Below are 21,678 nucleotides of genomic sequence, written 5' to 3' on the forward strand. Positions count from 1 at the left end.
ATAAGCCGCCATGAGAATATTATTATCATGATAATATAATCACAACAATATTGTAGCTAATAACAAAATATATCCCGAACGACAAAATTAACCATAGCAATATAACCATCAAGTTGATATAGCGACCAAGATAATGAAGCCAGGACGGCATTATATTGAAAATAACAATACAGCCACCATGCCAATGTCTTCACCATGACAATGTAGCTACCATGAAAATATAGTAACCTTGACTATGTAGCTACCATGATAAAATATTTGAATCGAAAAATATCCACAACAAGAGTTTAGCTGCTAAAACACGATATCACCTTTCCAATATCGCCAAAATGTTATTATTACCATCATGACAATATACCGCCAGAAAAGAAATATATATACCCACTACTTGACAATATAGCTATTCTAACAATACTGCCAACATGAAAAGACATTCACTTCCTTGTTATATAACGAAAATGACAAATAGCCATCATGGCAATATAGTGACCTAACAATACAGCCACCATGGTAATATAGTTACCATAACAATGTAATCTTAATGACAATATAGCCAACATGACTATATAGTCACGATGACAATACAACCATCGTGACAATACAGATAACATGACAGTACCGTCTCTAAGACAATATTGCCATCAATTCAACAAATTAAATGACAATATAGATATTATGGCAACACAGTCACCATGACAATATACTCAGAAATGCATTATAATCGCCATAATAAAATTATCCTACCATGAAAATGTAGCCACCTTACCATTTTGGTTTCCATTACAATGTAGCCACAGTAATAAAAGATTTACCAAGACAATACTGAAACCATAACAATATAGCATATCATGGCAATGTAGTCAACTGATAATTTAATCAAAATGACAATTTCTCTTTTATAATGGCATATCCTGAAGGGCAATATCAACACCATTAAAAAAGCTTCAATTAAAATAAAGTCACTATGACATTATAGATATCATGATAGAAAATCACTATGACAATATAGTCATAATGGCAATATAGCCACTATGACATTATAGTCATAATGACAATATAGTTGCTGTGACAATATTGTCATCATGATAATATAATTATCATAATGATATATTGCTTATGACAAATTATGCATGAGTTAAATAATGACAATATATCACCTATAGATAAAGATCACCTTGCCAATATAGCTAAGGTGACGATATATACATCATAGCAATGTAACTAAAATGAAAAGATAGCCAAAATGACGGTTTGTTCATAATGACAATACTGCCACTATGAAAATATGTTGCCCAACTGCCACTATGAAAATATGTTCCCCAACTGCCACTATGAAAATATGTTCCCCAATTGCCACTATGAAAATATGTTCCCCAACTGCCACTATGAAAATATGTTGCCCAACTGCCACTATGAAAATATGTTCCCCAACTGCCACTATGAAAATATGTTCCCCATGACACTATAGCTACACTGACAATAAAGCCATATTCACATAAGAGTAACATTGAAAATACAGCTACATTGTTATGGTGACGATATTGGCATGGTGGCTCTATTGTTATTTCAATATAATGCCATCCTAACTACATTATCTTGTTCGCTATATTTACTTGCTGGCTATATTGATGTGATTGATTTTGTCGTTGGGAATATATTATGTCATTAACTATAATTTTGTTTTAATCATATGATCATAATAATAATATTATCATCGCGGCTTATTTGGTAATGTGAGTGCAAGTGTATGGATGTCTTATCATTGTAAGACTCACGCACACTTCCATTAATTTTTCATTAGGTATTTGTTATTATCATTTTACTGTGAGTTACATAGAGTTAGATGCATGTTGCCACGGGCTCACTGTTCCCACGGGCTACTGTTAATCAGGATGTTTGAACACGTAAGAGCTGATCTGTTATTTGAACACGTTGTTGAATGGGTGTTGACGGACTCCCATATAACCGCTGTCAGTGTGACCTGAGGGGACACACTGGCCAGCATCGTCACACTGTTCACTAGAGTGTGTCGTAGTGTGTCATAGGACTATAGCCCAGAGTACTACAGATGGACGTACACGTTTTGTTGTAATAAATCTACAAAGGCCGCCTGATCTTCATTTAGTACCACAGACGAAGAAGACATGATTTCCTTCCTCTCAACTCAACCTTACAAATGGTGGCAGTGACGTAAGAACCCACGTGACCACACACGACCGTCACATCTACTTCATATTTCTACGTCTGGTGTTGCCAGCAGTCATACAAGCCTACCTGACACAGTCCTGGTGCTCCCTCCTGTGGACGTTAAGGGCGGAAACCACGGCCGGCTACGTGCTCCATCACCCGTACCTCAGTGCCTTGAAGATACGTCTTTATTGCATTGCTGACATCTGCCGCTTGCAAGGACATCAAGACAGCGCCACCGCCGTGCAGTGTTGTCATCACATCCAGACGTGTCAAGCAAGGTCAGCCATCCTGCCAACACCAACGTGGAGGTCATCTTGTCAACCGCTCCAGAGACGCGTCATCATCAGCCGTGGCGACATCCCAGACGTCAGCATCGCGTGGTCCAGCCCTTGTCGCTCACTCAACTTTCCTGCTAGCGAGTCGCTACTCTGCACACATCTTCACCTCGCTACACCCAGCGAGCCGCTACTCTGCACACATCTTCACCTCGCTACACCCAGCGAGTCGCTACTCTGCACACATCTTCACCTCGCTACACCCAGCGAGCCGCTACTCTGCACACGTCTTCATCTCGCTACACTCAGCGAGCCGCTACTCTGCACACATCTTCACCTCGCTACACCCAGCGAGCCGCTACCCTGCACACATCTCCACCTCGCTACACCCAAGACGCCTTCGTAAGCAAATCTCCCATTCAGATAAGAACTGTGTCAAAATGGTTCACTCTGTGAGGTATGCTCCTTTTGTGTGTTACTAGTTCTTAGTCTATAAATATAAACATTTATATATTTTGGGTAATATGATTATTCATCTTTGTAGTTTAGCAAATTAATCTAAGTTTTCAGTTATTCTTGCATATATTCTTTCTTATGTTTTCATACATTGGTACTATTCATTTTAGTTATGATTACTTTCATATATAGAGTCCATTACTGATATGTTATACTATTATGTGCACCTCTCATATACAGAGTCTTGTATTCATATGTTATACTGTTATGCCAGCCTTTTATTGCCTCTATTTCATTACAGTATTTTCAAATGATATTCATGTTGTGTATTTTGTATTAAGTCAATAGTGTTAATTATATCTTAGATATTTTGGGGGGCTATTAATTACACACTTTATGTAAGATTGTATTACAAGTCCGATGAAATTCCACGCGGTAATCGTAAAGGTTCATATGTACTCAGGAATTTACCTAGAATCCCTTATTATAAACGGAACCAGCCTTCTAAAATGGCGACGTCACACAAAGTTGTTTTGACAGATTCTGGTGACACAGATGACCCCCAGAAACCTTCTCACACGTTACCACACCCACACCCACCTCCCCCGCCACATCACAAAAACTCCTTCACTAAAAACCGTTGTAACACTAAAACAAGCTAGGGAACCACACGAGTTATTTGATTGTAAACTGTCAAATTTTGATCGGTGGATTAGAAATGCAGAGGACATTGTTGAACATAATGGTGGTTCAGGAGACAGAGCGCTTATATCGGCTGCTAAAAAAGCGTCATTGATTTCAACAAGCCTAACAATTAAGCTAGGGTTGTCTATGACTCAGATGACATTGGAAACTGTACATCTTGGGAGGAACTTAAAACGTTGTTTACATCAGGTTGTGAGGAATCATTCTCAGATAGTTTACTACACGTCCTTTTACGTGCTCTTAACACAACATACTTGGATGATACGTCAGTCCCTGATCACTGGAGTACCTTACATGGAAGAATGAGATTAGTTAGGCAGGCTTATGAATCCTTACCCTGGATATCGGCCATGATGAATCCTGAAACTCATGTGCAAACACTCATGCGATTATTACACATAACCTTCATTCTCAATGACCTGACCTCCAGACGTAAGACGACGGTTACTTAATGAAGACATCGACCCATCATTGTGGGTCAGTAACGAAAGTATTGAGTTACACTCAAAAGAAAGTTGTATATTATTACACCAAGACACTGGGGAGGGTGTCGGCTTCCCAAAGTGTGACGTAACATTCTAGTGGTCAACACAATCATTCTTCTCATGGTCAAATACAGCGATTCAGTGATGACAAACACTCACATAAAGTGACGTGCTTCCGGTGTGGCCAACCAGGACATAAAGCGAATGTGTGTCCTTACACATGGGACTCATTCTCACGTGAGCCTCGACCAGAACAACAAACGCAGTCAACGACCCATGTCATCACAGCCTCGGTCGTCACAATTCTGCCGACCTAGTCATGATTTCCTCCAGTCAGACATCAGGCTGACCTTCACCCGCTCGCGCCCAACACCACCAAGCAGGTGTTCATATCATAGCAACGCTAGACACACTTCAGCGGAATGTCGAGCATTAGCTAGACAGACGTCACCTAACACAGGTTCATCATGTCATTATCAACAATGACAATCTCTCGCTCATGACAAGACTCCATCACATAAGGAACTCTTAAGACATTTTCGTTCTTCGCCATTTTCTCACATTACAAGTTTCGATTTACTGTGTTCTTTCCAGGATAAGCCAATCACAATATTTCTAGACAGAAGCACGGAAGCAGATGTCATTCATTGTGATTTTATTCAACCATTAATGGGGCGCACTGGACTTGTTCAATGCTCGGACTTTTACCCATCCCTTCAAAGTATCTCAAATGAAAATCTCGACGTAAGGGGCACTATTAAAATGAACATTCACATAGGCGACTCAGTCATGACCGTCACCCCTTACATTGTTCGTGGTGTAACGTTTCCTGCTAACTTGTTACTAGGACGCCACTCTATGTGTGGCACAACATAAGATCTGTCCTATTTATCATGTGGTTTGTGTTGATAATACGTTCCTGCCATTGTCAGAGAAGAGTTCTCACTCAGTCAGAGTCATTAATACATCTGCTCCCACGTCCTGCTTCACGGTAGACAATACGCATCCTTTTTACTTTTCTACTCATCATTGCCCTGGTAAACTGAGAACCAACTTGAGTCTGCATAGTAACACATTAACGAAGGTTCCTCTCACTTTTTCGATCATGGATGAATGATCATGGACTGAGACATAGTCAGGGTGATCTGACACTAATAGTAGTTGCTGAACCTTCCTCACTAACTGTCAAAGGACTATGGATGGACGCCTCTATTCATGAGACCGCAGATGGAGAGGTCACCATATACATTGCCAATACGTGACCCCACTCCTGTCCGTCTCCGCAGAGGGACCAAGCTTGTGGAATTCTCCATTTTGAAGTCCAGAATTCAAGACGAGGAGTTGCATGAGTTTAACATCCTTCTAGTCTCACATTCCATTAACCCACCACCACCTACTCCTCCTACCCCAGACTCAGCAGTGCACGGCTCGAGTCAGCTCCCCACCATCACCCCTGACATGATATCCAAGGTAGGATTAACCAAACATGTTGACCAGTTAACAGACTTACTTAACCAGTCTAGGTCTACTATTGCCTTATCCGGAGAACCACTCGGTAGAACTCATTTGGATGTTCACATTATTAACTTAGAGAAAAACACACGTTCCATTGACGTCCCAGCCTACCGATTGCCACACGCACACAGAGACATAGCAAACAAACTTGTTCAGGACATGTTGAAAGATAAGGTCATAGAGGAATCACGATCACCATGGAATTCACCACATCTGATCGTTCCGAAAAAGGACGGAACTTTTAGACCTAGTCATAGATTTTAGAAAACTCAACAACAAGGTCACTTTGAAAGATGGTTTCCCATTACCAGTGGTATCAGAGCTTCTTCATAGCCTCGGTAACAATAAGGTATTTTCAACTTTGGATTTATTGAGTGGATTTTGGCAGATTCCCTTGTCAGAGGAAAGCCGCCCCCTGACTGTGTTCAGTACGCCAGATGGTCATTGGCAGTTCATATGCATCATGCCCTTCGGTCTTCATTCCTCACCGGTGATCACCTTCTCAAGGTTAATGACTAACATTTGTCGTCACATGTTGGGCAAAGATGTATTGGTTTATCTTGATGATATAATTGTCATGTCTCCAGATATTGCTTCTCATTTCAAAAGTCTTGAGAGAGTATTTCTACGACTTAAGGATGCGAACCTAAAGGTCAAGTTATCCAAATGTTCCTTTCTACAAACAAGAATTAATTACTTAGGTCACACCGTTGATGAAAACGGTATTCAACCTAATGCAGATAAAGTCAAAACAATTGTAGAATGGCCAGTCCCTTCCACAAGAGACAAGGTCAAATCCTTCCTTAGTTCAGCAAGATATTATCGAAGATTTATCGCTATTTTCGCGAAGATCACAAACCCCCTCACTTCATTTCTGAAACAGGGAGTTACATTCCAGTGGTCTACAGTGCATTCAGCTTATTCAAACAATACTTGATCGAGTCGCCTATCCTTCGATTTCCGAACTTTGAGAAACCCTTCGTTTTGCACACAACAGACGCCTGTAAACAGGGTCTTGAAGCTGTACTTATGCAGGAGTCAAATAGGGGTAGATTTTTTCCCATAGCTTATGCGAGCCGTACATGTTCGAGGAAGGAATCGAAATACTCAATAACAGAATTGGAAGGCCTTACAGTTGTTTGGGCACTCAAACACTTTAAGGAATACATATATGGTTACCCTATTACAGTTTATACAGATCACAGAGCATTGTTAGGTATTTTTCAAAGACAAGATCCTACAGGAAAGTTTCAGAGGTGGTTTTTAACTACACAAACATTTGACCCAGATTTTCGTTTTGTTTCGGGTTCATCCAATGTAGTTGCAGACGCACTCTCCCGCAGAGTGGGTACAGTCACTGTAGATAATAGCCCCGTAGATTTTGATGTAGAAAGGTTGACACGACATCAACGAGATGACCTAGTCTGGGGTTCTGTCATAGAATACCTAGAGGGTTTAAGATCTTCATTGGATGCTAAAACAGTTGTTCCAGTCAGAGAATTGTATTTAGCACAGTGAGGGAGTCTTGTGCAGGGACGGGATATTAGGAGTGCTCGCCCGTGTTGTTAAACAAACAATAATTCCAACAGCATTAGTACAGGATTTCTAGAAGTTAGCACATGATTCACCGCAGGCCGCACACCCAGGCCACACACCCAGGCCGCACACCCAGGTGCAGATAATGCTATAAGCAAACTCGTTTGAGGTATTTCTGGCTAAGAATGCAGAAAAACATTTCAGATCATATTTTGAGGTTCCAAACATGTAACACATACAAGGGAAGTCCCACTACTCCGCAGACTGTGTCGAAATATCCTTTACCTTCATACCCATGGGAAAGAGTTCATATGGACATATTAGGAGGTTTTCCTAGGTCCATGGCAGGCTACAGATACATCTTAGTAATTACTGATGCCTTCAAGAGATATTGTGAATTAGTTCCAGTTCAAATTAAAGACGCAGCTACGGTCGCTAAGGCGGTCAAAAAACATATCTTAGACAGGCATAATGCGCCGAAGATTTTAGTCACAGATAATGGTGGGGAATTTAATAACTCATTATTAGAAGAACTCTGTAAATTGTATAACATAAGTAAATGTAATATAATGGCACAACACCCAGCCTCGAATGGCCTGGCAGAAATGTTGAACCGTAAGATCCTCCAGTGTCTTCCCACCAACATTAATTTTGATCATGATGAATGGAGTGAGTACCTGTCTGATGTCCGATGTTCATTAAATTCAGCTTATCATAAGTCAATTGGAGACACACCCTTCCACGCCTTACACGGCTTTGATAAAGTGTTGCCGTATGACATAATAGCGTCCCCTCCTTCATGTCCAGCGGTCCAGAGATCAGTTGTAGCGGAAAAATATCGCACGACTCAATTGATTCATCAAAGGATCAAGGAAAATCTAGTTGAAGCCACTACAACCTTCACGGATCAGGCTAATAAATCGACCAAACCATTAACGGTGGCTCCCGGACTCTTGGTAATGGTGCAGGAATTTAACTCTACAAGTGAGGATCGTAAACTTGACCCAAAATGTTCTGGTCCCTATAGAGTCTTAGCTCATTTAAAGGACATAAGTTTAGGGTTCGACATCTAAATACAAGTGACATTCGTGAAGAACATGAGGACCACTTGAAAGTTGTACATTATTGTGAACATGATCATCATCATCATCCCGGTCCCACACCAGACAACACTCCTCAACCTCCAAACAATGTAAGCCAACCACCTTCTACCACTGTTCAGTCTGTCCCCACACCATCACCCTCACATCACCACCACCCTCACATCACCATCACCCTCACAACACCACCACACACACATCAGTATTCATTAAAACTTCGCCTTTAAGAAGTTGCTAAGTTTATCATTTTCCAGGTTCTTCCTTCTCATGTCCTTATGGTGTCTTCCTGTATATGACACCATGGCAGTTCCAGGCGCCCTTCTCACGACTCCCCGCGGGGTCCACATCGTGAGGGACACAGTTAAGTTGGGCCTGGAGGGTCTACCCTACACTTACGATCATTTACTGAAACTACTGGAGGCCGTACCTCGCTTACGGTCTACCCTACTCAAGTTTTACACCAGTGCGTCCATCAGATACTCTAGTGTTGCTCCTCCTCCAACTTTGTTAAACCAGTGGACCTAGAAACTGAATAGTACCTGTGTGATTCTGTATGACATAATACAAGACACTGAATCTTCAGTAAATACTAACGCCAGGATCAACACGAAAAAGTAAAGAGAAGCAAAAGAACTTTGCTTAATTTTGTAGGTTCCCTCCAATCATACTAGTTTGGTCATGATGATGAGGAATGATGATAGAAAAGTCCCTTCCAAGGAAGAGCGGGAAAAGAGAGGGGGGGAAGAGCAAGATTTGTTAGAGGAAATGAATTTTAGAGGGAGGAAAAGAGCCAGGACTTAACCCAGCTTGCATAAGAATAATCGAATAAGTAGGGCAGAGATAATAAGTGGAGGGCGAGTTTGTTTTCTTCTATTTGTTTTTTTATTGATATTCTTTTATTTTTCATTTATTTATTTATCTATTTATTTATTTATTTATTCATTTATCTATTTATCTATTTATTTTTCTTTTTAATAAGGATATAGGAGGAGATGAATCGTATCTCTGGCAGATGGAGACTGATTTTACCAAGGCGTTCCCCGCACGGACTTAGCAGCAAGATCTATAGTGGTTTTTAGTTTTTAATATATGGTCACTGGATGTTGTCCAGGTTGTATATTAAACATGTTACCTGGGTGGTCTATTCCTAGGAGATCGTTGAAGTAATCAATCCAGTGAGTATGATGTATTTGAAATCTCTCTACTTGTCTTTCAAACAATTTCTTCCAATAGATGTTTAGTGGAGGGATTCGTACTCTCTCGTGAAGTTCTGTGTTTCTGATGAACTCGTGCCATTTGATGTTAAAAGCCCAACGTAGAGCTTTGTTCTGAATGATTTGGAGTGCACGGATGTTGGATTTGGCTCTGAGTTCGAGAGCTGAAGGGGCATAAATGATAAATGGTCGTATTAATGCTTTGTAGAGGTGCAATTTGGTTTTGAATTGCACCTCTCTAAATCTATACAATTTCTCGAGCTCTGCTCTCGCAATAGCCGCTCTAGACTGTATATATCGGTTCATTCTCAGGTTTACATCATAACTTAGGCCCAGGACAGTGTTGGTGTTTGAGATGGGAATGTGTAAATGACGGTGTATACGGGAGTGTAGGTAGACATTAGTTATGTTGTATCTCTGACGTACGTTAAAGTAAGATATGTTGAATTTGGCAGGATTTGATTTAATACTCCATTTTAACTCCCAAAGCCAAACGTTGTCAATTTCCTGTTGGGTTCTGCTGATTAAGTGTGTGAGGGTTACGGCTCTGATCAGTTGAGTAATATCATCTGCATATTGGAGAGTGATGGAGTCCAGGTGTATAGGATTGGGAAGATCATTTGAGTAGAGTGTGTAGAGAGTGGGGGCCAGCACGGAGCCTTGAGATACACCGGCATTAAGGAAGAAGTAGTTTGAGTAAGTGTTTCTGTATTTGATTCGGGTTTTTCTGTTGCTATGATAGTTAGAAAGAAGTTTAATGGCGGGTCGTGGGAGTTGAAATTGGGTGGTTAGTTTGTACCTCAATCCATCGTGCCACACGGTGTCAAAGGCTTTTTCAACATCATTTGTGATGAAGGCGGTCATTTTGTGTGTCCGCGTGTTGTTATTAATGTAGTTAGTGATTATGTTGACTTCATCTTGTATGATGTTGACGAAAGCCAAACTGTTTGTGTGAGAGTATTTTGTATGTTAGGTGTTGTCTAAGTCTGTTGTTTAAGATTCTTTCAAATGTCTTCCCAATGGACTCAAGTAGGCTGATGGGTCTGTAGTTCACTGGGTCCCTATTGGATTTGTTGGGTTTAGGTATCATTGTGGTTGTTGCTGTTTTGAAGGCCGCGGTAAAATAGCCAGAGGCTAGTGCCGCGTTGAAGAGGAAGGCGATGGCTTTAATAGTGTTGTCAGGGAGATGTGTAAGTAGCTGGTAACCAATGCCTGAGTTACCTGGGGATACTTTGTGCGATTTGAAGAGGAGGAATTTGACCTCGCTCGATCTTATGGGAGTTGTGAGAAGGTGGTCATGTGAAGCGATTGGTCGTACGCCAGAGGGTGGGGATGGTGGGGGGTAGGGGGGGGGGGGGGGTTGAGGGTGAAAGATACCTTCCCAGTGTTTTTGAAAAATGTTCGCGATGTCTTGTGGGTTATGGTGTAGAGTGTTGTCGTCATTTAGCCGATTGAAGTCTGTTTTTGGTATTCCTTTGAGTTTCCGGGTTCTGCTCCAAAACTCTTGAGGAGATTTAATTCGGTGTTGTTCTGTTGTGGTGATGAGAGATTTCCAGTGTCTATTGTGGTCTTCTAGAAGGCTGTTGAGTGTGTGGTTTCGTAGTGATGGGAGGTCCCACCGTACTAGGCCCAAACGACGTCTGTTATGTTCAAAGCGTCGACGGTAGCACGAGAGAAGTCTTGTTGTTTTGGGAGAAAGGAAGAAGGAGTATCTTGAGGTAAATGAAGATGTTGGGATAGAGGCGTCAGCTGCCTGTGTGACTGTTCCATGTATATGTTCTATTTCTGTGTCTATTAGTGTTATTGGGTGATTTTCATAGAGTGTCGTGTAAGTGCAGTTGGAGAGAGTGTCTTTGAAGTTGTCCTAGTCTACTTTTTTGTAGTGGTAGTGTGAGGGTGATGGGACAAGGATAGGGTTAGACGAGAGATGAAGAAAGATAGGGATGTGGTCGGAACCACACAGTGGTCCTGGAGACAAGAAATTATGAAGATTATTACTGGCTCTGTTGGAGAAGACAAGGTCAGGTCTGCCTTTTCCTCCTTGGCCAGTGAAGACAGTGTGGAAGTAAGGTCCTAGGAAGTTAAGACGTTTGTAAGAGTATAAAGCGAATAAGTCATCACCATGAGAATTGCTTCTGCTGTGGTGGAAGGTTCTGTGTTGGGCGTTGAGGTCAGCTAGAAGGTAGACTGGGATATGTGTGTAATTGAATACTGTGTAGAGATCATGGAGTGGAATGGAAGTGTTGGGTCGAGAGTATGTAGTGCAGAAGATAATGAAGCCATGTATTGTGTTTATCTTAACTGCTAGAAAGTGTTCGTATTGCCATGAGATGGCTAGGTATTCATGTTCGATGGTGTTGTGTATGAGAATGGCGACTCCCTCTTGTCTACTGTCTGGAGACTGTCGTGATGTATACCCGTAATGTCTAATTTTGTATCCGTTGGTGATACATGTGATGTTAAGTATCACAACATCGGGTTTTTTCTCTTCGAGGAGAGTGGCAATCAGATGACGGCCATTGTGATAGCTGCACACGTTAAATTGTAAGATTTTTAGCATTTTACGACTTATGGAAGTTTATTGGCCTTCTGTGTCTGTTGTTGATGAAGGCCGTTGACTAATCGTTTGAGTGTTTCACGTGTATCATGTTTCTAGTCTTGGGTTGGGATATATCTGGTGAGGGGTCAGGAGAGGGGAGAAGGAAGGGGAGAGGATCATTGTCGACAATTTGAAGGTTGAGGTTGACCGTAGGTGGGTTGTCTGGTGTGTCAGCAAGGTCAGGTGCGGGCTTGGAGCTGCAACCTCAAGATTCTATTTTAAGTGATAATTTTTTTTTTCACTGTGGATATTTATTTTTATGATATTGTTTTCTACTTGTTATATTAGATAATCATTATGATATAGATGTTAAGCCCAAAGCAATAATACTGTGTACGCACAGCTAAAAAGCTGAAACGATATCAATTTAAATACCAACGTAATATATTGTCGGCAACAATAGCATCAACCAATGAGGTGTCCCTGTCACCTAGCCAGCCTGGGGGAAGTGGAGTCGGCCGGTTATGTTAGCAGTGTTGCCAACATGACTGCGGTATAGCTAAAGGTAATGATGGACTTTACGTTTGTCTTGCACAACAACACAGAACCAGGCGGGTAGCAGAGTAAGTGTTTACCTTTCAAAGGTTTCTGGGAATCGAGACTAAATACTGGAGAGTGAGTTTGTATCCCTCGTAGATAAGTATTAAAGGATCCGTGACGCTGTCTTCAGGTATTGTATATAAATAGAGACAGAGACTTATGGTGTTGTGTGATGTAGAATAACCATACAGGACGAACAGGAACATTAGTTTATTGCAGTAACATGACAAATTAACCTTAATTACATTTAATGTGACCTTCATCTCCCACCCACGGCCATAGACAACCTGGTGAATCCTTGTGGCAACACAATGGACGAAGTTTGTGCATAAAGAGAAGAATGACACAACAATACCAGGCATTAGAAGCCTCCCATATGTAGGATAACCAGACTTACATTCCCTCGAAGGCCACACAATGAGGGCTCATGTGATACAGGTTTAGAAAAACAGGTTTGTTGATTGATACAGACCAGACCTTAGATTTTAGCCTGAAAACAATGAACCTTTATTAGCATGAATTTTCATATGACAAGTAACAAACAGAGAAAGAAAGATCAATATATGACAATAGATATGTCTCAAGATATCTTGCTATATATAAAGACTGTAAAGATCAATATATGACAATAGATATGTCTCAAGATATCTTGCTATATATAAAGACTGTAAAGAGAATCAGAGATAAAACAGAAGTAATGAAAAGTAGATTACTTGTGTTGATGGTAAGGACAAGTAGGGACTTCATGACAACATGATGAAGGTACTATAACAACCAATGATTTCTGATATTTCTATGAACAAATAAAACTAATATGTCTTAGTTGATTACTGGGTTGGCTGTTGGGAATGATTTATAAATCTAGCAAAATTATGTCAGAGTTAACCAAACCTCTGCTGGACCATTGTGGTACGTAGGAAGCAATTTCTTTCCTTCACGCCAGGTACTCAGTATAATTCATCATTGATTTTAATCTTTGCATAAATATTTACAATCAATTCTGATTATTTCATTTTGCGTACTTCATGAAAAATTCATGTTTCCACCACATGGCCGATTGTTCAGATGTGACTGTTGCTCTGCTGTTATAAGAACTGCCTCACATATGTGAGAGTGGATGATTCCTGGACGTCACAGAGAATTTAAGGATAATACACACTACTATTCTTCCAGCATCTTCATCTGAAGTTTGACACTGAAGCCAAGTACTTTGTGGGAAACACATTATGACGGATCTTCTGTTATTTGTTCATCTTCTTTCCTTCTCTTTCCCTTTCCACCTTCCTTTGTGTCTTTTCTGACCCCTAATACGTTTTCATTAATCACAGATTTCCTCTCTCTCTCTCTCTCTCTCTCTCTCTCTCTCTCTCTCTCTCTCTCTCTCTCTCTCTCCACATCTCACATAACATGACAGCACGTAACTCACGCATTAGTTCTTCATAACTGGATTTTCCAGCAGTGATCGCTAGCTACGCGTTATCTCTGCTGCATTCTGGTCAAATCTTGCCAACACTCGTCAGCCTCAAGACAAAACACAATTAAACCTTTATTAATCATCGTTAAAGGAAGTGAAAACTCGACCTACACCTAGGAAAATCACTGACTAATATTCCTTTTATCAAACCTCAGCTGCCATACCCAGGTGTGTCAACTGCTGCCTCAGTTGCCATACCCAGGTGTGTCAGCTGCAGCCTCAGTTGCCATACCCAGGTGTGTCACTGCTGCCTCAGTTGCCATATCCAGGTGTGTCAACTGCTGCCTCAGTTGCCATATCCAGTTGTGTCAGCTGCTGCCTCAGTTGCCATACATAGGTGTGTCAGCTGCTGCCTCAGTTGCCAGGTGTTCTCAGCAGATGAGGTCACGCCGAAGACTGAGCCAAGACAATTTAGGAATGTTGTGTTTACTACAAAGCAACATGAAGCACTGCTGTAGAACTCAAGCTAGCAATTATATTCATCATCAATATTTGCCTTACTGATGAATGTAATTGTACATTTTTTACAAAACCTTTATGGATGTTTGATTACATTTTCACGCCACATGTCTAAGTGTTACGTAATAGGTGATTGTCATTAATCCTACAATTGAATAATAACTGTTTATGACGTAACAGAAATATAAGGTAATAAACATACAAATCTAACATACACTCTATATTTTTGGATGAGTGTGTTATTGTCATTTCCAATTTGATGTGCAATCATTTCGTCCAGTATATACAACCTGGGGTTATGTTCTCCAGCAGTCATGCACGGACGGTGGTGTGATGTGTGGCTTCACGTGTGTGTCTGGCTGCTGCACACACAACATGACCACTCCTGCATGTCTTCTGCTGGTATTTGTATATCTATTAAGACAGTCTTAATGGGGCTGGACTTAGGCGTAATAATCATAGCTAGGCTCCCGTTAGTATATGTATTCCTTTTCACTTTCATTCGCTTTCAAAAATGAAATAAACAAAATAAGCAATATAAAAGAATGTTCCTGACCTGTGTTGGGAGGAGAACGTATACTGTTCACCAGCCTAACGTATACAAGAGGTGTGAGGGGCGGGTCGTCAACACAGCTGAGGATGATACCAACAGTGGCAGTTAGTTGTCTGAAACGTTTCAGGTGAGCAGTTACAAGGTGAGGCAATGGTGGTCAGGAAGGCTGTTCCTTGTAGCTCGCTAGTTAGCCCAGAGTTGAACGAGGCGGAGCTCAGTAGTGTACCTTCGTCGTGTGTAATGACTGGATCATCTCTGCCACGTGAAGCAATCTACTAATCAACAGTTATGGAGTCAGGATTCATATATGACAACAAATAGTTAGATAGATTGTTGTTGTTAGATTGGGCAAGTGTCCGCCTGACATGGGCCCTTGTCTTACGACAGCCCGTTCTCAGAAAGTCTGTTTACTGTACAGTTATGTTATTGTTAGAGTCACCAGCAGGTCTCCTCGTAGCAGTTATCTACTGTCGTTGTCACACTAGTGAGATCTTCACCTACATGTTGTTTGTTGTCGTTGTTAGATTTTCTAGGTTTACGTCCTACATCTAGAGTGTGGACGGCCCCTTCTCTGATCTAGTTTAACAGGTCATTTCTTGTTTACAGATTCGTCAGGTCCTTGCCTGGCTTGGGCCCTTATCATACGGGCTCTGTAACACGTATGTTTTATTATCTCTGAATTTACAGCTATCAACAAGTAAAGTTCGTTAACCAGAATGTGTACCGTACGGAAAAGCAAACAAATAACACAATTTGCAAGATGATAACAGTGGATATTAGCCATCAGCAGGTAAGGTCATCAAGCCGCACCATACATACGTCAGACAGTAACATCACTTGTATAACAGGATGTATATATGTTGTTGGATTTAAGGGCTATCACCTAAAGGTCATGAAGCCAGAATGTGAACCATAAGTTCAACATAAAATGATGGTCCAGGTCCACCAGGTAGCTGCATATGAAGCTATGAATGTCTGTCTTGATTACTGACGACGTAGAGGGAAGGGTTTGGGTAGGAAAGGAATTCGGGAGGAGAATTTTGAGGGGTTCTCGGGAGTGTGATGAGTAGGGACACAAAAATAGTCCTTCTCAGGAGGAGGGTAACAGGTCCTGAGGCTCAGCCCAGGTGATGGTGTGAGCAGTATTATTATTATTACCACACATCACCAGCACACCTTTGATGTCGCTCCTACACCTTCGTATTATTATTACCACACATCACCAGCACACCTTTGATGTCGCTCCTACACCTTCGTATTATTATTACCACACATCACCAGCACACCTTTGATGGCGCTCCTACACCTTCGTATTATTATTACCACACATCACCAGCACACCTTTGATGGCGCTCCTACACCTTCGTGGCTGCTGCACGCTACACAGGAGCAGGGGATGATGGCACATATCTATGAAGCGAAAAGGTTTTCGATGAGACTGTGCTATTTCTTCCCTTCCCTGGTCGATGATACAGCCTTTCCCCAAGGTTACTTGTCATTCCTGGTGTAACGACTTATGGGTTGAGTCCGGTAACACCTTTTGAATAATAGTATGGAACAGAGTGGAGTGACCAAGATGAACAGCGTGTTCTGCACCTCAACTGATTAATTATATGATAAGAATTAAGAGAATTACACACAATAAATGTCACTTGCAAGGATCAAGCCAGAGATGAAGCATAGATAACTAGAAGGGTTAAGGAAACAAAAATTGTAAAATACCTTTACCCGGGATCAGTAGCACCTGTGGTAATGGACACACCTTCGTAATGCTTGATCACTTACAAGCGACAAACTATGATACGTAAACCATAGGTACTGTTCGTCAGGAGAACAATTTACATATATTCATAAAAGACATAAATATGTTAGATATATCTTTATCCGAGACGTGTAACACTTGTGTGGATAGACACAGCTTTGTAATGCATGATCCATTACACGAAATGAACTTCACTAACGAAGAGTTATACAACGCGTCGTTGAAGAACATTAATCAAATACCTATACAGAATTTTTATGTTACGTAAAAGATATTTCTTGATAGTAGTAAACACAAGAAATGGTGACGAAAGAAAAGGGATGTAGAGGTAAATATTTTGTTAAAAAATGAATTGCTCCTGCCTTAAACTAGCTCCTTGCAATGGATTTTGTTTTAGATACTCACAGTAAGATATATTGTGTGGTTAATCACTATAAATGTTTATGTTTAACTGATCTTTTATTTCTTACAGTATTTCACTGATTCAGGTTTAAGAACCTTGGTTCTGAACAACCATTATAATGCAACACCATACATATTTATCATAAATAAATCATTTATCACAATAACCATTATGTTTGTACCAGATTCTTTAAGTCCTCAATCACGTTTGTTAATATATAAGGAATTTTTCCACCACATTTCAATACATAACATATATCTACACGTGTGGAAATATATGTATATGTTTTTATAAATTTTTCTTTGGCTTTTATAATTAAGGTGTAAGATATCCTTCTGAAGAGAATACTAGATAATATTATAGGTTATGTGCGTGTGTGTGTGTGTGTGTGTGTGTGTGTGTGTGAGCGCACACAGGAGTGAAAACATATTTTACACTTACAAGGTTAAGAGACGGGGCAACACGAGTGTACAAATCCTTCCTCAAAACTCTCACTTGATAATGATTAAAGTAGTACACACACACACACACACACACACACACACACACACACACACACACACACACAAACACACACACACACACACACACACACACACACACACACACACACACACGCACAAACACACACACACACACACACACACACACAAACACACACACACACACACACACATAGAGCGGCGCTTTCAATTTTTGATGTAGACTGATTTCCTGTCTTAGTTTCGTCTACGGAATTCTACATCTTCAGTTCAGCACACCATTGTGGTAATGAAGGGAAAGTCACCACATTTACAAGCCGAGTGCACGTAGCTTATCCCACCTCGTTAGAGAGAAAACTTACCTGTATTTGAATTAATGAACGGGAACAGAGAAGACAAAATTTAATTACACATTTATTATACAACTATATAATTCATATTATATACATTACCACATTTCCTGCACTTTCCATCACAAATTTGCTGAGGTCATAACCTTGTACTTACCATTACCTTACAACCTTAAGGATGGTGGTCTACAACACCTCCAGATTGATGGAGAAAACGAAAAGTTTCGTTTTACTATTAAGACCACAGAAATGCGGTAATTCCACTTCACTACCACTAACTACTAGTTATTTTACTTGTTGATTTTCACGGCTAAGATTTTCATCCTCTGAGCGAAGCCATACAATAATCGTCCTTATCTACTCTGAGCATTGGATAGCCTCCTGATGATCAAGATTGCTGTTTTGGTTGTCCGTTTCCCTTGTTACTGCTGCGCCTCACTGCACACCTTACATGAGTGCCTTCCACAGTATTAGGGACAGCTGCTGGGCCTCACTGTAGCTACTTCTGGGACGGTTGCCAATCTTCCTCGTATTCCCTCATGACCACAGCGCCAAACCGACTCCCGCCATCAGGCCGAAACGCACAAACATTTCTGACAAAATTGAGACAACCGCTTTCGCGTCAGTTTTGACACCAAGTGAATTTATACGACAATTACGCTCAAGATGCTTGGTTTTTCGTTCATGGATTGAACAGAAGCAACCAACGATGGTTGCTACTGCCCAATCCATGAAGTCCCCCCCACCACGGAAAGGTAACCAAGCTTCGGGGGGGATGGGTGTTTACCCTGACGCCAACGGAGAAACTCAATACAATATTTTTATTATAACTTTCCTTAATCTTGAAAAATGAATCAATCAGAGGGAAGAATAGCCCCAGCCATATGAAGATTGGCTAACCGACTCCTTGCATATTGTGTAGAAAGTGATTTCTTTGAGGGTTGCTTTATGGAAGGCACGGTGGCGTCGGAGGAGTTTCATTTTTTCTTTGAAGAAGAAGGAAATTATCCCCGTGAAAATATGTATTTTTTTTAGGTGGCGGGATAATGTTCCCATTTTTTTTTTTTTTGTTTTTCAACGTCCCTACGTAGATATTATGTGTCATTCACTACTGGGAGAAAGCCAGACTTCCGCCAGATTAACGTTATCCTTGGCGGGGCGAAACTAATGTTTTCTTGGTGTTGGTTCCTCAGTGATAACCCAAACACAAACACAAACACACCTCCAGTGTCCCCTCTAGGGCCGTGCTCTCCTGCAGCACCAACAGGAAGAAAGAACTCAGGTTCCTCACCAACTGAATCTTTTGGCACGGGGAGCGTGTGTCATCTCGACACGCCTTTTAACGCCCGTACGTGGTGCGGAGTGCAGTCGGTCTGTAACGTAGGACATGTCATGTGTTATTGGTCCCAGTCGGTCTAGAACGCTGGGCCTGACATGTGTTGGGGGACCAAGTCGGTCTTGAATGGTGGGCCTGACGTGTGTTGGGGGACCAAGTCGGTCTTGAATGGTGGGCCTGACAGGTCTTGAGACCTGCCATGTCTCCCTGAAGGTGGGCCTGACAAGTGGGGTGGGCTGCATTTCCTCATGGATGGTGGGTCTGGTAGGGAGTGTGGGCTGCAGTGCCACTTGAGTGGGCGAGATTACTTGGTCAGCATCAGTGGGACGGTGAGGTTTCACTTTTGCACAGCGACCGTTGACGGAAAGTGGTGTCACGTCGGCAAGAAGTGCCTTCTTGTAGGAGGCATAGCAGGAGTACTGGATGACGGCAATCCCGCGGTGGTTCTCGTACGTGGATGCAGCCAGGATACTTCTCCGTGGTGGGGCTCACTTCGTGGTTGGTGGATGTGGCCCTCCCCGCTACATGGTCACAGTGGTTGACCTATTTTACGTCAACACATTACGAGGTCAACCTTCACCAAATCCATATGGCGTTCATACCAGCTTCACCCATATTCCATTTCCTCCAATTCCACTTCTGGGTATTCCACCTCCATATCCACACAGCCAAATTCCACTCCATCCATGACTTCCACGTCCGGGTATTCCACCAATTCCACTCCATCCATCTCTTCAACGTCTGGGTATTCCACCTCCATATCCACACAGCCAAAGTCCACTCCATCCATCACTTCCACGTCTGGGTATTCCACTTCCATGTCCACACAGCCATAGCCCATGTCAAATACATGGACATATTCAAATTCCATCTCCTGGACAAAGGAGGATCGTCCTACCTCCTTGGTGAGCATTATTATATTGAAGTGTTCGAGGAAAGGTTGAGGGAGCTTGCAAGGCGGAGCAGAGATGTTCACTCGACAGAGGTCACAGCTCAAATGATGCTCTCGGTCCTGGCTCAGCCCTTATATAACCTGGGAGCTGATCATATCCTAGCATAGCTTAATATAGAGAAGTCTAATATAGTGAAGTCAATACTTTAATACAGTTAAGTTTATATCTCAATAGTTTAATACATGTGCCTAACAACAGTTCCTTCAGCCGTACAATGTCCCATTAGAGAACACAAGGATTGTCATTATAATTCGTTTTTATCAGCAGAAATTAGATTAAAGTGACTAAAGATAAGTGGTTTAATATGTTATGTGTGTTCTCTGTCATCATAAAGATGGCCATCTACCCTGATGTGTAAAGAAAACATCAATTTTGCCGAGGCTGTGGTGAAGATAAGAACACAATGATATGATAATGTGGTCATACAATGGTGTAGTCAAGATGTTGTGTTAGAACTATGTAGTGAAGATGGGAGTGTAGTGAAGAGGAGGATTTAGTGAAAATATATATGTTTCTTCACGCTGAGCCATTCCATATAGATGAATATATCTATAATCTAATTGCGGTAAATTACCATATGACTTTAGCGGCACCAGCCAGCAGGAAAAATGTTGGATATAGGAGTGACTGAATATTTTGTCGGGTACAGAAATAATTGAATATTTGGTACGATCGATCAAAATGCTTTTTATAGGCTAATAATTTCTGATTTTTCAAATAATTTTTTTCCATCTGTTGGAACTGGTGTAAGTAATTAAAAATATGAAAACTGATGGAAAAGTTCAGTTTAACGCTTTTACGAATGTCTTGCTGCGTGTTTGGGAAGAGCAGTAAACTACAGGAATATATTGGTCTAATGTCCCCTGCTCGTCCAACAGCAGATATTGTATGGTCTGAGACATTATTTCTGGTGGAGGTGGATTCTCTCCGGCATTGCGTAAATCACTTCCACAAACTTGCGCCATTTTGCACAAATACAGATCCGATATGATGCATTTCCCAGCTCTGTTACGTTATGGACCCTATTCATCCTAGCCTAACCTAGCCTAGATAAAAAGGTGTGGAATAATGTGCAACATTTCTCCTTCATTACAAGTGATAATAAACCTAGGCTATACAGCAACCAGGAACGTCCATATTTGTCTAACTTCTCACATGTCTGTGTCATCCGTCTGCAAACATGTCGACCATTACCATGAGGGCAATTGCGGCTTTAGATTTTGAATATCACACGTTTCCTCTCTGCCGTGAGATCTTCATACTTAAATAAAATGGTGGGCCGTAAGAAATA

This window comes from Panulirus ornatus, chromosome 8 (assembly GCF_036320965.1).
Source record: "Panulirus ornatus isolate Po-2019 chromosome 8, ASM3632096v1, whole genome shotgun sequence".
NCBI classification, from domain to species: domain Eukaryota; kingdom Metazoa; phylum Arthropoda; class Malacostraca; order Decapoda; family Palinuridae; genus Panulirus; species Panulirus ornatus.